Source organism: Silene latifolia, chromosome X (assembly GCF_048544455.1).
Source record: "Silene latifolia isolate original U9 population chromosome X, ASM4854445v1, whole genome shotgun sequence".
NCBI lineage: Eukaryota > Viridiplantae > Streptophyta > Magnoliopsida > Caryophyllales > Caryophyllaceae > Silene > Silene latifolia.
In genome coordinates, this window is record NC_133537.1 from 158,845,151 (window position 1) to 158,865,063 (window position 19,913).

Below are 19,913 nucleotides of genomic sequence, written 5' to 3' on the forward strand. Positions count from 1 at the left end.
CAATTGGGTTTCGACTTGGGTAGGATTAAGGTGGAATCTGTGCGTGGTGTTTTTGGGCTGTTGTTGGCGGCTGCTACGATGGGGCGTGATGGTTATTGTGGCTGTTGTAGTGGTGTGACGGTATTGTTGCTGTTTCTCAGTTGTTAGATTGTAGCTGCTGTCCATAGCAGTTCTTGCTGCGTTTGTGCGGTTGTGCTTAAAGGTTGTCGAGGGTGGTTGATGGAAGGAGGTCCTCGGTGGCTAATTGGTGGGGGTTTGTACCATGTTTATGGGTGTATATAAGTCTGTGGTAGTCGGATTATACTGCTGATTGTAGCTATTGTTGGCGGCTGGTTGGACGTGTGGTGGCTGTTCGGTGGCTGTGTCGTGGTGGCTTGGTGTCGGGTGGTCAGGCGTGGTAGAGGTGGTGGCTGCCACGGCCTTACTTGGGTGCATGGGTGTCGGGTTAGGTGGAAACACGGGTTGAAGGCTTGGGCCGTGTATGGCGTTGTAGGAGATTGTTTTGGAATCGAGTTTAATTATTTGTTGGTTGAGTCGAGAAATTAATCAAGTTTAATTAAAATGAGTCGAAATAATTGGTTAGTGAGTTATTAACCCGGATTTAATTAATCGTTGGAACATATTAAATATATTAAATTATTATTAGAATGTAATGTAATTGTTGTTTATTATTATTTATTTAGGTGTCAACCTTGTGAGACGGTAATATTATTATTACTTGGTTCGCGTGCTTGTTATTCGGATTTGTTGAAGGAAGGTTTTGAATTATTATTTCGCTTGCTTCACTCGGATTTGGTATCGAGGGAGGATAGCTACTCAATCACTTTAATGTTTACTTGAATGATCTTGTTTGCTTGTATTGGTTGAATTAATTGGAACTGTGACGGATGATATATAATGTTTTGGTTGTATTAAGTTGATTTGATTAATGACTACCTCAGCTCGTGTCTGAGATGAATTAAACTATTGGTTTCCTCAGCCTCGTGTCTTAGATGGTAAGAATGTTGTATAAACTCAATTGTTTGCATTTCATATCATGAGCACTGATGCGTGTCCTAAATATGATGTTTTACACCCCATTTTACACGCATTTCAGAGCTCATTTATGTAGTTTATGCTACTATTCTCCCTATTTCCGTCTACTTTCGTGTTTTTGTACATTATTGCAGAAATGTGAAGAATCCAGCGGAAATCAAGCTAAATCCGTCCCCGAGTACCTTGCATTGCATTTGACGTGAAGTATTTACTCAAGAAACGAACTTGGTGCGCATATCGAGGCCCGAAAGACTAATTAACGAAGTTTTTGAAGCAAAGTACCAGCTACAGTGGTTGACCGACCAGAGCACGACTTCCAGTAGCTACTGTTCAGCGTAGCCCAGTCGATCGACCGGTCACAGTGGTCGATCGACCAGGCCGTTAATTCTGACGTGAATTAATAGAACGAGATTTCCAAAGCCCATTGTAATTAGGTTTAGGAATAAGAGTTGCGTAATATTTCTATATAACGTAACCTTAGTTTTAAGAATAATGATCAAGCTTTCATCCAGTTTTATCATCAAGTTCTTAAGATACAATTCGATAGTCAATAGTTTAGTTTTGTTCTTTCATTAATAAAGTTTCTTTTTGCATTCGGTTTTGATCTTTCCTCTGCAATTCCTCTATACGGTATTCTTCTATTCTAATATTCAGTTTTATTGCTTTCGTTCGTAGTATAGAATTGTTAGGTTAGAATTCCCAAAGCCAATTATCGTTTTATGTTAATTGTTCAATTAATTAATTTAAGTATGAATTCGAATGCTTTAATTATTGATTTTATTGCTGTCATTATTTCTAGTATGAGTAGCTAAACCCCTTGTGCTAGGATGTAAGGAATCTGTAGTGTAGGCGGCATTAGAACAGTAGACCTGAAATCGCGCCATGGTCGACCGACCGGCTTACCTGGTCGATCGATCGGCTCCCATGAGATTACCTTCGTTTTAATTAATTTAATTGCTATATTTGACGAATCGAGTGCACGCGACTAGTTGAATGCTAAGGAATTGACCGACCCGATAAGATCAAAAGATAGGAAAGGAAAATAGACTGCCTAATTAAGACGACTAAATTAATAAGATCGAGAGATGAGTTAATTTAGCCTTTTAAATCACTTTTCAGGACGAAAGTTAGCATTAATGATATTAGGGACCTCTAGCGAGATCGAAAGATGCTACCTGTTAAGAATGGACCGAGAGGACTTCTTATTTTCCTGTCTCATGTGTTTATTTCAGACTTACCTAGGACACTGCCGCCGGAACTATAGTGAGCCGACCATCTTAGCACCCTTTTAATATTTGATTTCATCCGTTTATTTAGTTTACTTTTCATTTACTGCCTTTAGTTATAGAACAACTCAAATCAAATCCCCCTCACATTTGTTACCTTAGACTAGAATTAGACAACTAATAATTGCATCGCCTCTCTGTAGTTCGACCCTGGCTGCCACTAGCTGTAGTAGTAGTTTGAAAATATAAATTTCCAAACTAGAGAAAGGAGAATGAGCGACGACTAATCGAACTACGTAAATCTAGAGATTGACTCCCATGCTCATGGCAAGGAAGTCAAATCTCCAACGACAAAGGGAGATGACTTTACGAGGACGGAGCATCCCTGCTAATGGCACAGTTACGTCCTCAAATTTGCACGAACAGGAGGTGGAATGTGAGGAGAACAATGTTGAAGAATTGAATGTATGCCAAAGCCCTAAGGAAGTGTGTCATGGACCATCTAATGACGTAGGTGAGGGAGGAAAGACCAAAACGATGACTGAGATAATAGGTATTCCTGAACTGGTAATAGAAACGGATGATGAGAAAACATCTGATGAAGAAGAAGAAGTTGTTAGTGATGAGGAAAACGATGTTGAGGATACAGTGGTTTCTGAGACACAGGAAAATGATGATGTTGTTACGACGGCAGAAACAGAGGTAAACCCTAATGGTGAACAGAGTCATGATAGACAGGAGGTTGAAATGCTACAGTTAGACGAAGAGGATGTAGAGGAAGAAGTCGAATATTGGAGTCAGGCTGTGGTGTGCTTCATTCTTGGAGCTAACCCGCCACGGGAGATCATAGAAGGTTTTGTGAGACGCATTTGGACGAAATTCAATATAGACAAGATATCATTTATGCCAAATGGGGTCTTTTTGGTTAGATTTAAGAGTATGGAGATGAAGGAAAAGGTCTTACAATCAGGGTATTATATGTTTGATAATAAACCCCTGATTGTTAAGGAATGGGTTAAAGATATGGAGATGAGGAAGGATGATGTGAGTACTGTGCCGGCTTGGATAAGGCTTCATTCTCTTCCTTTGAAATTCTGGGGGAAGGGGTTGCCTAAGATAGCCAGTTTAGTAGGGAATTACGTCAAGAGTGACGTTGCTACAGAGGAGAGAACAAGGTTGGGGTATGCCAGGGTTATGGTGGAAATGGAAGTGGATCAAAAGTTGCCTGGAAATGTAGAGTTCAAGGATGAGAAGGGGGTGGTGAACAAGGTAGCCGTGGAGTATGAGTGGAAGCCAATCAGATGCACTAAGTGCAAGGGCATGGGACATGACAAGGAACAATGTAACAGAGGAGAAGTGAAGAAAACTGAGAATAAGGGTGTCAAGAAAGTGTGGAGACCTGTGGTGAAGCCTGTAGTAGTGCCAGAATCCAGGGTGGTAGTGCAACCAGTACAACCTGCAATTCCTGTTATCAGGGAGGAAGGCGGTTTCATTACCCCTACTAAAAGGCTAGTGAAGATGCATAGACAGGAGAGGAGTGGTGAAGGACATAGTAATGAAAATTTTGGAGCCTATTCTTATAAAGAGATAGTTACTTCCCCCTCTAAGCAGACTGTGTTAGCTCAAAGGCATTCTACACCTCATAATTGTTCCAATGGATAGAATAGGCTTTTGGAATGTTCGAGGTATGAATAGAGTAGGTAAACAGAAGCACATAAGTTATTTCTTATAGAATAAAGATGTAGGTTTATTTGGTTTATTGGAGACTAAAATAAAGAATAAAGCTTTTAGTAAGGTTGTAAATAATTTTAATAATGGTTGGAGTATCACTACCAACAATGGTTATCATAGTGGTGGAAGAATTTGGGTCTTATGGAAGCCTGGGTTGTTTAATGTGCATGTTATGGAGTATAATGCTCAATATATCCACATGAAGGTGCAGGCTTTGATGACTAGGAATGTTTTCTATTTGACAATGGTCTATGCCTTCAATGGCATCAGTGAGAGAGCTCCTCTTTGGGAGCAATTGAGGAAGTTAGCCACTCAAATTTCTGGTCCATGGGCAATTGCTGGGGACTTCAATTGTGTGCTAGCTGCTCAGGAAAGATGTGGAGGAGCTGTGTCCATAGCTGAGATGGAACCCTTCAGGAAGTGTGTAGATGAGTGTGAGGTGATAGACATCACAGCTGTTGGATCAGTTTTTACCTGGAACAATAAGCAGAGGCCTGAGGAGAGGATATACAGTCGTTTGGATAGGTTCCTGGTGAATAGGGCATGGTGTGATAGCTTCCCTGATATGTATGCTTAATTCCTGCCAGAAGGGATGATGGACCACACTCCATGTATTGTCAGGAGCAACAAGGTGGTGCAAGGAGCTAGGAGCTTTAAATATTTCAATATGTGGGGCAAATCTAAAGATTTCTTACCTGTTCTGAGGGAGCATTGGAGGTCTGATATTGATGGCACTCCTCTCCTTAAACTAGCCAAGAACCTTAAAAATCTCAAACCAGGGCTTAAGAAGTTGAATAGGGAGAGGTTTAGTGATGTTGAGAAGAGTGCTGGTATATTAGAACAGCAAGTTGAGGAGTTGCAGATCCAGTTGGGAGTTGACCCCTCAAACTTGAACCTTATACATCAGGAATATGAAGCCAGTGTGAAACTAAAGGAGCTGCAACGTGCTAGGGATAGTTTCTTGCTCCAAAAAGCAAAGAGTGAATGGATTAAGGAGGGTGATACCAATTCCGCATACTTCCATAGCATCATTAAGAAGAGGAGAAACAGGAATAAGGTTTTTGTGATTGAGAATATGAGTGGGAAAGTTTGTGACTCTAGTGATCGTGTCCAGTCTTTTTCGGAATTTTATGAACATCTCATTGGGAACTAATCAGGCTACCAAACCTGTACATAAAAGTGTCATTGCTCAGGGGAAGAAGTGCACTAGGGAACATCAAGCTCAATTGCTTAGGCCAGTTACAGGAGAGGAGATCAAAGAAGCTTTGTTTAGTATTCCTGACATCAAGGCCCCTGGCCCTGATGGATACACTAGTGGTTTCTTTAGAGATGCATGGGGAGAGATTGGCCAAGAGGTAATTGTTGCAGTAAAGGATTTTTTCTTGAATGGACAATTATTGAAACAGTTTAATGCTACAACCTTGACACTCATTCCTAAATGTGAGAGACCTAAGGATGTCACTCAATTCCATCCTATTGCATGCTGTAATGTTGTCTACAAGGTTATTTCAAAGCTGCTCTGTGCAAGACTAGCATCTGTGCTACCTGAAATAGTTCACATGAATCGTGGTGCTTTTATTCGAGTAGGAGCATTCAGGAGAATATATTAATCTGTCAGGACCTCATTAGGCTTTATGAGAGGCCTTCTGTGTCTCCTAGGTGTATGCTAAAAATTGACTTACAGAAGGCATATGATACTGTGGAGTGGAGTTTTGTTGAGCAGTTGATGGATCTTCTAGATTTTCCTACTGGATTTAAAGAAAGAATTTCGCAATGTGTCACTACTCCTACCTTCACATTAGCACTGAATGGAGAAAGCTTTGGGTACTTCCCAGCTAAGAGGGGTTTAAGACAGGGAGATCCTTTGTCTCCCTTGCTGTTTACTCTGTGTATGGACTATTTGACACGAATGTCAAGTATCTTTGCGCAGAGAAATACCGATTCAGGTATCACCCCTTATGCAAAGAGTTGAAGATCACCAATCTTATGTTTGCAGACGATGTTTTAATGTTCAAAGAATGGGGATGCTGGGTCTATGATGTCGCTTCAAATCCTTCTCAACTTTCTCAAAAACTTCAGGACTTAAAGTGAGTCCTAGTAAATCCAATGTATACTTTAATGGAGTGACTGATGAGCTCAAAAGTGACTTCCTGAGTGTGTCTGGGTTCAAGGAAGGTAAATTACCTTTTAGGTATCTAGGGATGCCTATTCAGACTACGAGGTTGATGAAGAAGGACTGTGAATGCTTGGTGGATAAAATTTGCAGTAGAATCCATAGCTATGGTGCCAGGAAGTTTTCATATGCAGGAAGGCTCACTTTGGTTCAGCATGTTCTGAATTCTTTACATTCCTATTGGGCTTCTTTGTTTGTTCTCCCTAAAGGAGTTATACAAAGAATAGAAGCTACTTGCAGGAATTTTTTATGGGATGGCAGTGCTGAATATAGAAGGAGTCCATTAGTTGCCTGGGAAACTATATGTAGGCCAAAACAGGAAGGAGGTTTAGGGCTAAAGAATCAAGAATTGTGGAATGTTGCTATGGTTGGGAGACTTGTTGATTGGGTTGCAACCAAGAAGGACTCATTATGGGTCCATTGGGTGAATGCAAACTATTTAAAGGGGACCTCGTGGCAGCAGTACACACCTACTAGTAACTCCAGTTGGGTGTGGAGGAGGATTTGCAGGGTGAAGAAGCTGATTGCTAATGGCTATAATCAGGGAGTGTGGCGGTGCAAAGAGATGGTTACACCTGTGGGTGCTATGAATGGCTCAGAGGAGCCAGGACTACTGTGGACTGGCACAAGGCAGTTTGGGACAGTTGGATTCTACCTAAACATAGGTTCATGGCTTGGCTTATAGCTCATAACTCGTTGCATACCAATAGCAGACTGAAAGGATTTGGGTTGAATGTGGATGGTATGTGTTTCTTATGTGGACAGGAAGATGAGTCACAGGAGCATTTATTTTTTGAATGTTCATACAGCAGACGGGTGATACAAGAACTGCAACATTCTTCTGGTCTTACATTTCCTGCAACTGATGTCCTGCACTGGTGCATCAATAACAGTGGCCTGAAAACGCAGAGGAGGGTAAAGAATGCTATGGTTTTGAGTGCTATGTATCATGTGTGGCAGCAGAGGAATAAATGTCGTATAGAGCAGATGGCCCTCAGGCCTGGTTGTGTTGCGTTGCTGATAAGTGATGACATGAAGAGGAGGGTAAGAGAAAGGGATAAGAGGAAGCTGAATACTCAAGAATTAGCTTGGTTAGAGAGCTTGAAGTTTCTTTAGTTCATGGAAAGGTTTTGGCCTTTGTTTTGTAATTGAGACATTCCTATGATATATATAATACTCACATTTTACCAAAAAAAAAAAAAAAAAAATTATTTTTGGTGCACACGACGACAGGCATCAAATTTTGGCGCCATTGCCGGGGAGGCAATTGTTTAATTATTAGTTATTTTATTTTTAGTCTTTCTCTTAATTTAAGGGACATCTGTTCCTTAAACTATTCTCATATTCTACTTGTAGTTTCTTCTTATGCGCAGGTCACAGGGTGGTGAACTACTACCGTTCAATCCTGAGATTGAGAAGACTTTGCGTGAGTTGAGACGATCATCTAGAGTATTGCCGACAGAGGAAGAGCCGAGTACTCTGTCAAGTTACTACGAGAACGAGCTGTTTGAGGAGGATCCACCTTCGTCACCTATTTCACTTCCTCAGCTGAGACCGTCACATCTCCAGACATGGCTGAAGAAGTGAGTATAGCCAGTCACTCTGAGCCGACAGCTGAGAATCTCTATAAGGGATTCGCATTACCAGGGACGGATAAAAAATTCGAGCCGAAACCGTCCTATATCAACTTGGTTGAGAGAAACAAATTCGGGGGAGCTGCAAATGAAGATGCAGCTAAACATATGGAGACATTCATTGACTACTGCTGTTCCATACCCCCACCAACCGGTGTGACCCAGGACCAGGTGAAGGAGACGATGTTCATATTCTCTCTTCGTGATCTTTGCAAGGGAGTGGTACCGAGACCTGGATCGAGCTGCTAACGGGATCACTGATTGGAAGTCGCTGGCCCTAGCATTCTACAAGAAATATTTCTCTGCCTCGAAGACAAATGCCATTAGAGCTCAGATCACGAGCTTTAAACAGGGTTCTGATGAGAAATTTCATGAGGCATGGGTCCGTTTCAAGAAGCTGGTGCGAACTATTCCGCACCATGGGTTTGAGAAATGGAGCCTATGCAATCAATTTTATAATGGGCTTTATGACGATCAAAGGGCTATCCTGGATGCGGCAGCTAATGGTAGATTCCAGGAGAATGTTGGAGAAACTAAGGGGTGGAAAATTATTGATGATTTGGCCACCCATAAAGCTGAGTATGGAAATTCCAGTGGAAATCAAAGAAGAAGTGCTGAATCCCCTTCTGTAGCTGCATTAGAGGCTCTTACGGCGAGATTTGATAAGTACGAGTTGGGAGGAGCTTCAAAAGGAGGGATCTATGATGTGAATCTTTGTTTGACGGTCCTTTAAATGCAAGAGATGTGGAGGAGAAGGACATGTTTGCATAACTGCAGCTAGTCCCTATGAGTCTTGTGCTGCTTTTCAACATTATAGGCAGACAAACACTTATTTTGAGCCGAATGTCCATCCGAACTTGAGGTGGAGTAGCCAAAATGTCCTAAATCCGACCTCACATCCACAGCAGCAGCAGAATTATGTGCCCCCTCATAAGCAGCAGCAGCCATATCAAAAGCCTCCGTATGTTGCTCAGCAGCAGCAGCAGCAGTCCCATGGCTCCGATTTTGCCGAGTTGAAAAATTTGTTGCTGAAAGAGTCTCAAGCTAGAGAGGTCGGGATGAAAATGTTGGAGAGCCAAATCGCTCAATTGGCTAGCAAGAGTGCAACTCGAGCTCCGGGGCATTTACCGTCGCAGGCGGATCAAAAGGAGACCCTTAATGCTATTACTTTGAGGAGTGGGTCCACCCTTGAGGGGCCCGCTATGGTCGAGGATGTCACTGAAAAAGATGTGGCGGAACCAAGTAAGAAGAAGGCTGTAACGAATAATAGCAAGAAAAAGACGATCAACGGGTATGTCGGTCGATCGATCGACATACCGATCGATCGACGATCCGCGAAGTGACACGACTCATCGTTTCGTAGAAGTCGATCGATCGATCGACATGCATGGTCGATCGATCGACTACGCTGCTGATGGTGAGTCTTTTCGTCCTCCAATGCCAAATAAATTGAGGGACCACTTGTTTCGGGGTACGACTACTCCGAAAATATTGAGGCAAGACCCAAATCTTTGATGGGTCATCCTGTTCCAAAGTATGACCCGATGACGATTAATGGTTCATTTTTGAGACGGTCTGAAGAAGGGTCAAGCTACAACAAAGAGAAGGTAGTGGATTTTCAGCCAAAATCCACCGATGCCGGCATGAGAGACCTAGAGGAGAGGGCTAAGTTGCGTCTTACAGCCCCTTATCCAGAGAGATTAGTGCCCACAAAGGAACATGTATCATTCAACAAATTTGAAAATGTTATTCGTAGCTTAAATGTACAAGTTCCTTTTCTTGAGTTAGTTAATCAAGTATCTGCTTACATGAAATTTATGAAGCAACGTTTATCTAAAAAGAAGTCACTTGAAACTGTGCAATCTGTCGCACTAACTGAGGAGTCATGTTCTTATTTGACCCACACTGCACCTCATAAGCTAGAAGACCTAGGTAGCTTTTCAGTCCCATGTAGTATTGGCACCTTTTCTATTGAGAAGGCCTTATGTGACCTAGGAGCCAGTATTAGTGTAATGCCTTTGAGTCTTGCTAGGAAGTTGAAATTGACTAGGTTTGCAGTTACCAACATGACATTACAGATGGCTGATCGATTTGCGGTCCAACCTATAGGAGTCTTAGAGGACATTCCTGTGCAAATAGGAAAGTTCTTTTTCCCTGTTGACTTCGTTGTACTAGATATGCCCGAGGATCCCACATTCCTATCATTCTGGGTAGACCATTCCTGCACACTGCTGGTACAGTTATAGATGTTGGCTCAGGGACATTAACTTTTAAGGTAGGGAAACATTCCATTGTCTTTGCCCAGACAGCTAAGAAGAAGGATCCTATATGGCCAGTCACTTGTAATATGGTTTCTGAAAACAAATCCTATTTTGTGCTTTCTGACATTTCTGCCTCTATGCCTATTCCTGTTGTAACACCTCCGCCCCAGATTGGGAGCAACCTGGAGGAATATTTTTCTGTTTTGGATATTGCAGGAGCTGGTTTGGGGAAGGAAAAGCCGCATGTTGCTCTAGCTGTGAAGGAGCTAATCATTCAAAGAGGCGGCTTAGGATGTCTTAGATATGGCACTGATGAGGAGCCCGTTGAGGAGCCAGTCAAGGGGACGGAGTCCGATTTGGATTTTGACGAGTCAGATGAAGTTATTGATTGGGGAGATGCTGAAGCTGTTGATCCGTTGAATTCTGCGGATGTTGGAGTTGAGGAGAGTGCAGCTGAGAAGATGAGCACTGTAGAGGCTACTTCTTGTAGCCAGAAGCCGAGCAAGTGGGCCATTCCGTGGCCATTGTTGATCAACTATTAGTTGATTAAGACTTTTTCAAAAACCATTCATTTTATTGTTTTTAGACTTTTTATTGCTTTTGTGTGCGCGAGGCTTCGCATTTTAATAAGTTTGCTTAGGATTTTATACATTTTAGACTGTTACTTTCGGTTTTGCGCAAGTTTGGGCGCGTTATTATGTGTATTTGCAGGTTTATAGACCAGGTTGGCTCAGTTTATTGAGCTAATTCGAAGAAAATCAGAACATACAACAGGTTTTCCAGTCGATCGACTGCCTCCTATGGTCGACCGACTGAGCTGCGACTTCCGAGATTCTCGTTCTGTTCACTCGTCGATCGATCGGGTGCTATGGTCGATCGACCATGTTATTCGCCAGACATTCACGACCATTCCCTTGCTGTGTTTGGTCGATTTGCGGAATCTAGAGAGTCTTTTCTCCACTTTATTCTCCGACTCATTTCTGTTTTCTTCCGTTTCTTTATTTTACACATAATTTTGCATTTAATAAATTATTTTCTCGGATTACGCGCGGTATTTTCTGTCTTTTCAAGTACCTATGGTAGCACTGCTGGCTACTGAAACCTCCTAGCTCACGTTGGTTTGGGGAGGTTTCCTTCTGCGCTAAAGTCTTGTGAGTTTCCGAGTTTAACTTCATGTCTTATTTAGTTAATTTAACGCAAATTCCAGTTTCCCTTTTATTTCACTATATGATTTTGCACAATGGGGACATTGTGTGGTTTGGTTTGGGGAAGGGTTTTGCATTGCATTCATATGTTTTATTGCATTTTTGTTTCACGTTTATTTCAGTTTGCATTGTTTATTTCATTTCCTATATATATACAAAAAAATTCAAAAAATTAATTGAAAATTTTCAAAAAATTCAAAAAATGCACGTTTATTTTAGCATATAGGTTGAGTCGGAACGGTAGTATTTCAATGATGACATTACATTTTCAGCTGTTTTATGCCTAAGCCTTGCTAATTGACATGTTATTAGTAGAATCATATGCATAGTCTACGAGTTTTCGTTAAATTCTCGCTGGACTTGAGACTTGACTTAGATTTTTGGCAAACTACATCATTTTCTGAGATTTAGAGCCTATAACTGGTGTCATCATGACCAGTTCATTTAGGAATGTGAGTAGTTACTCCTTATGAGACATGTTACATAAATTTGCATAAATATGAACTTAATCTGCTTAATACCTGTATGCATTCAGGTTCGTGGTTAGTTGACACATGTGGAAGAGGTGACCCCCCTTTATTCATTTTGCCCATAAGCTTCACACTGCCAAAAATAGCCTTTTTGTCCCGTTACTACATCTTACATTTAGCCTGCCCTTGTCAAGCTAGTAGTTTATGTTCTTGGGATTGTTACTTTGTTTTTGGTAGTTAATGCTCATTTTGAGATGTTGTTGGGAAAATGAAAAAGGAAGGAAAGAAAGAAGAAAAAATAGAATTGAAAAGAAAAAAAAAAAAGAGAAGAAAAATGATTCGAAAAAGAGAAAAGAGAAAATGAGTGTTGTACTGTAGTAGCCGGTCGGTCGACTGGCCATCTTGGTCGATCGAATGAGGCCCGAAAAAAAGGAGAGATCAAAATCACATGGTTGGAGTTTTGATTAGTTGGTGATTTTATTCCCATGCTTTATTATCATCATTTGGGGAATTACAATTATATCGGAGATTGTGAGATTTGTGCTTGCTATTAGCACCGTTTTGATTGAAAAATCTTGAGCAAGAAGTTGGATGTCGTTATAATTTGGTTCCCTTAGTTACTAGCTTGGCTCTTAACTCTATTTTTATCCAAATTTATTCTAGCCTATTGTTACCCATACCTCACATATCCATATTTACCTCGGCATGTGTCATGGTCATCTGTTTGGTTGGAATGCATATGTACGGTTGTAGAGATTATTTTCATATTATATTACATGCATGTTCTTATAGGTGGTAGTTAGGTGAGCGTCATTACATTTACTTCTTTCTATCTTACATATATTCACCTGTGCTTATGTGTGATATGAGCGACCCGTGAGAGTCCATAATGATAAGTCTTTATAGTTGACGGTTCAGCAATTTTTAATGACTACATAACTCGTTTGCATGATTCATATTGCTAATTGATTGTTCGATGTTGCATTAAATTGGTTTAAGCTTTACATGTTGCATTTCGCTCTGAGATTGAACTCGTTCCACTAGGTTTTAGGATCGAGTCTTATTCTTGCTTGGGGACAAGCAAGGGTTTGGTTTGGGGAAGTTTGATGCGTGTCCTAAATATGATATTTTACACCCCATTTTACACGCATTTCAGAGCTCATTTATGTAGTTTATGCTACTATTCTCCCTATTTCCGTCTACTTTCGTGTTTTTGTACATTATTGCAGAAATGTGAAGAATCCAGCGGAAATCAAGCTAAATCCGTCCCCGAGTACCTTGCATTGCATTTGACGTGAAGTATTTACTCAAGAAACGAACTTGGTGCGCATATCGAGGCCCGAAAGACTAATTCACGATGTTTTTGAAGCAAAGTACCAGCTACAGTAGTCAACCGACCGATGCCTCTGGTCGACCGACCAGAGCACTGTAATACTCCGTATTTATGAGTCTTTGAGTACTCTATCGAGTAGGCCTTACTCTGTCGAGTAAGGGTAAGTTGTATTTTAAAATAGTTTCTGACCTGTTGGGTACTCGATCGAGAAACTAGGATACTCGATCGAGTAAGGGGGTACTCGATCGAGTACCTTAGATACTCGATCGAGTAGCCGGTTTACGGGGAGTTTTTCTCGGGTTTTGTTAATTATGCGATTAAGATATATATCCTTTTCCGTCATCATTCTAAACACTTTTGCAAAACCTAATTTACTGTCAAAGAGAGAAAGCAAGTACGTTCATCATCTTAATCGCATTGTTAGCAAATCCCGGAGTTTGGAAGGTCGGTTTTCATCGTTTGTTATACCGTTGAGATCCTTGCGTCAAGGGTATGATTTATGTACCCTTTTTGTTGTCTTTCCTTTAAGTTGGTTAAACCCTAATCTAGGGATTTGGGGGTTTTTGAGTAGTTTGTGATTTGGTAGCATTTGTATGTTGTATTATAGGAGGAGGTTTCATAGAAGAAGCTTTTGATACAAATTTGTAGAGACCGTCCGATAGTTGTGCTTTCCGGTAGGATTTCCTACTCGTATTAGTCCCATAATGGGATGATTGTTGATGTGTTGTGGTTGATTGAATAATATAGTAATTGTATTGTGACGGTTTGTTGATTGTGATTATTTGTCTCTGGTTCTCGAGGCGTGTCCTCGGCTGAGTGGGGTCACTTGCGGAAGTGGCTTCACGCCCTAGTTTCGCCCTTCGTGGAACCCGCCACGGAAGGGGATGTGCACATTAATGGACAGGGTTATCGCTCATTATGAGGAGCGGGGATTTGGTGGGTACGGCTGCGGTCCCCCTGTGGGGGGTGGTCCAAAGGGACGGTCGGTGATTGAGATTGTTGGGATTGGTGTGGTTGTGTGTGTGTGATTGTTGTTGTGTTCTGTTTATCTTATTGTTGATATATTAAGTTGTGTGATTAGTACTGACCCCGGTTGTTGTTTTATAAACTTGCGGTGATCCATTCGGGGATGGGGAGCAGTAATTGAGCAGGTTTGAGTTGAGTACTGGGATAGCTGGGATGTGCCACCGTCTGACGATAGAAGTCTTCCGCTGTAGTCTTTTAGTTTTATGACATTTCAGTATTTCAGTAGACAGTTGGTTTTAATAACTTGTACCCGTATTTTGGGATTTGGTTTCAGTTGTACTTTTCACTAAAGTTATATCATTTAAGTTATTTCGTTATTGTCTTATGAATATCATGCCTCGGGTAACCGAGATGGTAATATCTTCATACCTGAGTGGTCCTGGTAAGGCACTTGGATTATGGGGGTGTTACAAATGGTATCAGAGCGACGATCCTGAAACCTGTAACCAATAAAACTAATGAACATAGGGAGTCAATTAAAATGAACCCGGGGTAAAGGTTGTAAGAGCTAATGCAAAGGCTTGGGAGACGTCCTGAAGTCGCGAACTCGCCCTAAAATTTTGAACCGGTCACATGGGGGGGGGGTGTATGTCAAGGTCGTATGCGTTGTTTGGTTAGCTTGTGTGTGTGAATGTGATGAAGTGTGTGTAACCGTTGGATGTTTGCAGTAGAAAGTTGAGAATATGAAAGAAAGGTTGATGATATATGTAGAACTGTTGTTGGAATGAGAAACATGATGGATGTTTACAATGTGGCGTTTAATAACATGATATAATGATTTCGTAGATCGTATGAAAAGATGCGTAGCATTATATGCTTAGTTATGATATAACGTTGGTTTTATAAATTTTTTAGCATGTTAGAATATGATATAGCATGCGGGTAGCGTTTCTGAGTTAGCATGACTCGATTGAGTGGGACTGACTTGATCGGGTGGGTTTTTGACGATTTTGAGTCTAGAATCGTGTTTTTGGGCACTCGATCGAGTACCTCGGGCACTCGATCGAGTAGGGGGTCACTCGATCGAGTAGCCTAGCTACTCGGTCGAGTATGTTAGAGATCAGAAGGTCTGTTTGGGGTCTGATGTTGGGGCACTCGATCGAGTAGCCTGTTACTCGATCGAGTATGTTTGGGAACTCGATCGAGTAGGGTCCGGGCAGCTTGTTTTCTTGTTTTGAAGTTTTGGCGCGTATGTTTATATCCACCCCTTTTTCTGTTATAGTTTCAAGATGCCGCCCAAGAAGAATGCGTTGTATGCGAGAGCTGAGCTTATGAACATAGATGACATCGTTAAGATGTTGGAGCATCAGGATGCTCTTACTGAGGCTTTAAAGACTGTGGGGAAAGATAAGGATAAGGATAAGGAGAAAGAGGTTGATCACTCCAAAATCAGCCTCTATATAGCGAGGTTTAACCCGAAAGAGTACAAGGGAGTTGGGGAGCCGAACCTTCTTGATAGCTGGCTTAGAGAGATGGAGAACATATTAGATTTGGTTGATCATTCCGATGAGATGAGAGTGGAACAGTGCGTTCTATCCGAGGGAGGCGGTGGCAAGTGGTGGGATACGGTGAAAGTGAGTTCTAAGGAGTTATATGCGAACCAAGGTTTACCTGCTATACCTTGGGAAGAGTTTCGTATGGCTATGAGAAAAGAGTTTGTACCGGAGCATGTGAGGAGTAAGTTGAGAGAAGAGTTTGACAGTTTTAAGATGACCGTTGAGATGTCTGTGGCCGAGTACTACAGGCAGTTCAATGAGAAGTCTAGGTATGCTGAGGATATGGGTTTGAATGAGGAGAATCTGGCGCTGAGGTTTTAGAGGGGGTTGACCACTAAGATTATGGATAAGTTACCCGTGGGAGTACTTACTGATGTTAAGGAAGCTTATGAGAGGGCTGGGAGAGCTGAGAGGTTGGTGGAGATGGCTCAGGAGAGGTTAGGTGGTGAGAAGAGGAAGTCTGAGAGCGAGGGTGGTGGCCAATCTAAGCACAAGAAAGGCAACCACAATCAGTCTAGAGGGTTTTCTTCTGGGTCAGGGTTCAGTGTTGGGGCTTCCTTTGGGCGTGGCCGTGAAAGTGTTAGTGGTAGTTGGGGAGTGACCTGCTATAGTTGTGATGGTGTAGGTCACAAGAGACTTGAGTGCACAAGTGCACCTGGAACTTTCCAGAGACCTGCGCAGAGCTATGCGAGCAATAGACCGACTGGATCATGGGCAAACCGGGGAAGTCAGAGCTATCAGAGTGGAGGTAACCGCAACGGCGGTAATTCTTATCAGAAACCACCGACGAACAACAACAACAACAATCAGGGGTCGGGTGCTAAGCCGACCACATTAGCCAAGATCTTGTCCAGGGAGGTGGACGGAAGACCGATGGAAAGTCTGTTCATGATGGATAAGAAAGCAGCTGAGGAGGATGCACATGTTATCACCGGTACTTTTCTTGTTAATGGTATTCATACCTTTGTTTTGTTTGATTCGGGGGCTTTTCAGTCGTTTGTATCTTCGAGTCATGTTAAACGGTTGGGTTTGAGGGTGTATGAGTCTGTTAGTGAGCAAGTTTTTATACCTTCGGGTGAGTCTGTATCTTGTTGGAGGTTATATAGGGATGTACCTATGATAGTTGGGCAAGTTGATTTCCCTGTAGACTTGCTAGAGTTTCCTTTTGACGGTTTTGAGATGATAGTTGGGATGGATTGGCTGGGAAAGTATAAAGCTAAGATAGACTGCCATCAAAAGAAAGTGTCTTTAAGAGGTCCTAAGGGTGTTAGTGTGTCTTATCGTGGGTTTCTAGTCAAACCCAAAGTTAAGTTGATTGCAGCTGTCACTTTGAAGTCTTACCTGAGGAAGGGATGTCCTTTGATCTTGTGCCATGTGAGAGATGACCGGATAGAGAGTCCGACAGTTGATCAGATACCGGTGGTGGGAGAGTTTGCAGATGTTTTTCCAGTGGAGATTCCGGGGTTGCCACCGAAGAGGGAGATAGATTTCACCGTTGAGTTGAAACCGGGGACGGGGCCAATCTCTAAGGCACCGTACCGTATGGGTCCTAAAGAGATGGAGGAGCTCAGGAAACAGTTAGATGATCTGATAGAGAAGGGATACATTAGACCTAGTGTATCGCCGTGGGGAGCACCAGTTCTTTTCGTGAAGAAGAAGGATGGGAGTTTGAGGTTGTGCATAGATTACAGGGAGCTGAACCGAGTGACAGTGAAGAACAAGTATCCTTTGCCAAGGATAGATGACCTGTTTGATTAGTTGAGTGGTGCATCGGTCTTTTCCAAGATTGATTTGAGGTCGGGGTACCATCAGGTGAAGATTAGAGAGGTGGACATACCAAAGACAGCTTTCACGTCGAGGTATGGCCATTATCAGTATGTAGTGATGCCGTTTGGGTTATCTAATGCACCTATTTGTGTTTATGGATTTGATGAACAGAATCTTCAGACAGTTTTTGGACAAGTTTGTGGTGGTATTTATCGATGACATCTTAGTCTACTCTAAGACTAAGGAGGAGCATGAGGAGCATCTGAGGATCGTGTTGCAAACTTTGAGGGAGCATGAGTTGTATGCTAAGCTGTCCAAGTGTGAGTTCTGGTTAGAGAAAGTTGCTTTTCTGGGGCATGTGATCTCTAAGGAGGGAGTAGCTGTGGATCCGGCGAAGATTGAGGCAGTGACAAAGTGGGAAGCACCAAAGAATGTTGCTAAGATCTGGAGTTTTCTGGGTTTAGCTGGGTACTACAGACGGTTCGTGAAAGACTTCTCCAAGATAGCTAGACCTATGACAGCGTTGATGAGGAAAGAGAACAGGTTTCGTTGGGATGAGAGTTGTGAGACGGCGTTCCAAACATTAAAGGAGCGTTTGACCACAGCTCCTATCTTAGCATTGCCTGAAGGGATCGAGAACTTTGAGGTTTATACAGATGCCTCAAAGAATGGGTTGGGATGTGTGTTGATGCAGAACGGTAAAGTGATTGCCTATGCTTCTAGGCAATTGAAGCCTTATGAGGAGAACTACCCTACTCATGATCTGGAGTTGGGTGCAGTGGTGTTTGCTCTCAAGATATGGAGAAATTACCTTTATGGAGCAATCTTTAAGGTATTTTCTGATCACAAGAGTCTCAAGTATATTTTCACTCAAAAGGAGTTGAACATGAGACATAGGAGGTGGATGGAGCTGATTGGAGCTGATTGGCGATTATGACATGGAAATTATCTACCATGAAGGGAAGGCCAATGTAGTTACTGATGCTTTGAGTAGGAAGAGTGAACATTCTATGTGTACAGCTCTATCTTTGATGAGGCTGAGAGATGAGGTAGCGAGGTTTGGGATACATATGGTGCAGAAAGGAGATGCCATGGGTGATCTGACAGTGCAGCTTGAGTTTTATGATGACATTCGAGGTAAGCAGGCGTTGGATCCTAAGATAGTGGAGTGGAGAGCTGGAGTAGAGAAAGGGACAGTGTCTCGATTCTCCATTCACACAAATGGTAGTTTGAGGTTTGATGGTAGGTGGTGTGTTCCTAATGATGAGGAGTTGAAAAAGACTATCATGACAGAGGCACATTGCACACCATATTCAGTACATCCAGGTGGTGACAAGCTATACAAGGATTTGAAGAACACGTTTTGGTGGCCTGGGATGAAGAAAGAAACAGTAGAGTTTGTGGCCCGTTGTTTGACATGCCAGAGAGTAAAAGGGGAACAACGACGACTACAAGGTAAGATTCAGTCTTTAACGGTAACTGAGTGGAAGTGGGAATCCATTTCCATGGATTTTATCGTGGGTTTGCCAAAGAGTCAACAAGGTAACAACATGATTTGGGTAATAGTGGATCGACTGACCAAGTCAGCTCACTTTGTTCCAATGAAAGATACATGGACTAAAGCACAATTGGCTATGGCCTATCGAAAAAACGTGCTTAAGTTACATGGAGTCCCTAAGGACATAGTGTCTGATAGAGATGCGAGATTTATATCAAGGTTTTGGAAAGAGTTGCAGGATTCGTTGGGAACAACTTTAAAGATGAGTACAGCATTTCATCCTGCGACAGACGGACAGACTGAGAGAACAATCAAAACACTTGAGGATATGTTGCGAGCTTGTGTGATGGACTTTGGTGGTAGCTGGGAACAGAGATTGGATTTGATAGAGTTCTCTTACAATAACAGCTGTCACACTAGTATTGGTATGGCACCGTTTGAGGCTTTGTATGGGAGGATATGCAGGAGTCCGATTTGTTGGGACGATAGTGCTGAGGCAGTGGTTTTAGGACTAGAGATGGTGCATGAGATGGTGGAACAGATTAAGATGATCAGGGAACGGATGAGAGCAGCTCAGGATAGGCAAAAGAGTTATGCAGATCTACATCGCCGGGACATAGAGTTTCAAGTTGGGGACAAGGTTCTTTTGAAAGTGTCTCCTATGCGTGGGGTTATGAGATTTGGGAAGAAAGGCAAGCTAAGTCAGAAGTTTATTGGGCCTTATGAGATCTTAGAGCGAGTTGGGGAAGTTGCATATCGCCTGGCTTTACCAGCTGCGCTAGAGAGAGTGCATAATGTGTTTCATGTATCGCAGCTGCAGAAGTATGTGAGTGACCCGTCACATGTGTTAGAGGCAGAGAGCTTAGAGCTAGATGAGTCCTTATCATATCTTGAGGTGCCTAAGCAGATTCTTGACCGAAAGGTTAGGAAGACTAGGAGTGGTGAGACAGTTTTGCTTAAGATCCTTTGGTCTAACCACGAGACTGAGGAAGCTACATGGGAGCCAGAGGAAGCTATGAAAGAGCGTTACCCTTTTATTTTTGATCAGGTATGTATGG

The 19,913-nt window shown here is 42.3% G+C and overlaps 1 non-coding gene across 1 annotated transcript; it reads right to left on the reverse strand.

The window, feature by feature from the left end:
- Positions 1-8,118: 8,118 nt before the first annotated feature.
- On the reverse strand, positions 8,119-8,225 carry LOC141625329 (small nucleolar RNA R71). The gene has a single exon (XR_012535115.1). It is a non-coding gene; the product is annotated as a small nucleolar RNA R71 (small nucleolar RNA).
- Between the last annotated feature and the right edge of the window lie 11,688 nt (positions 8,226-19,913).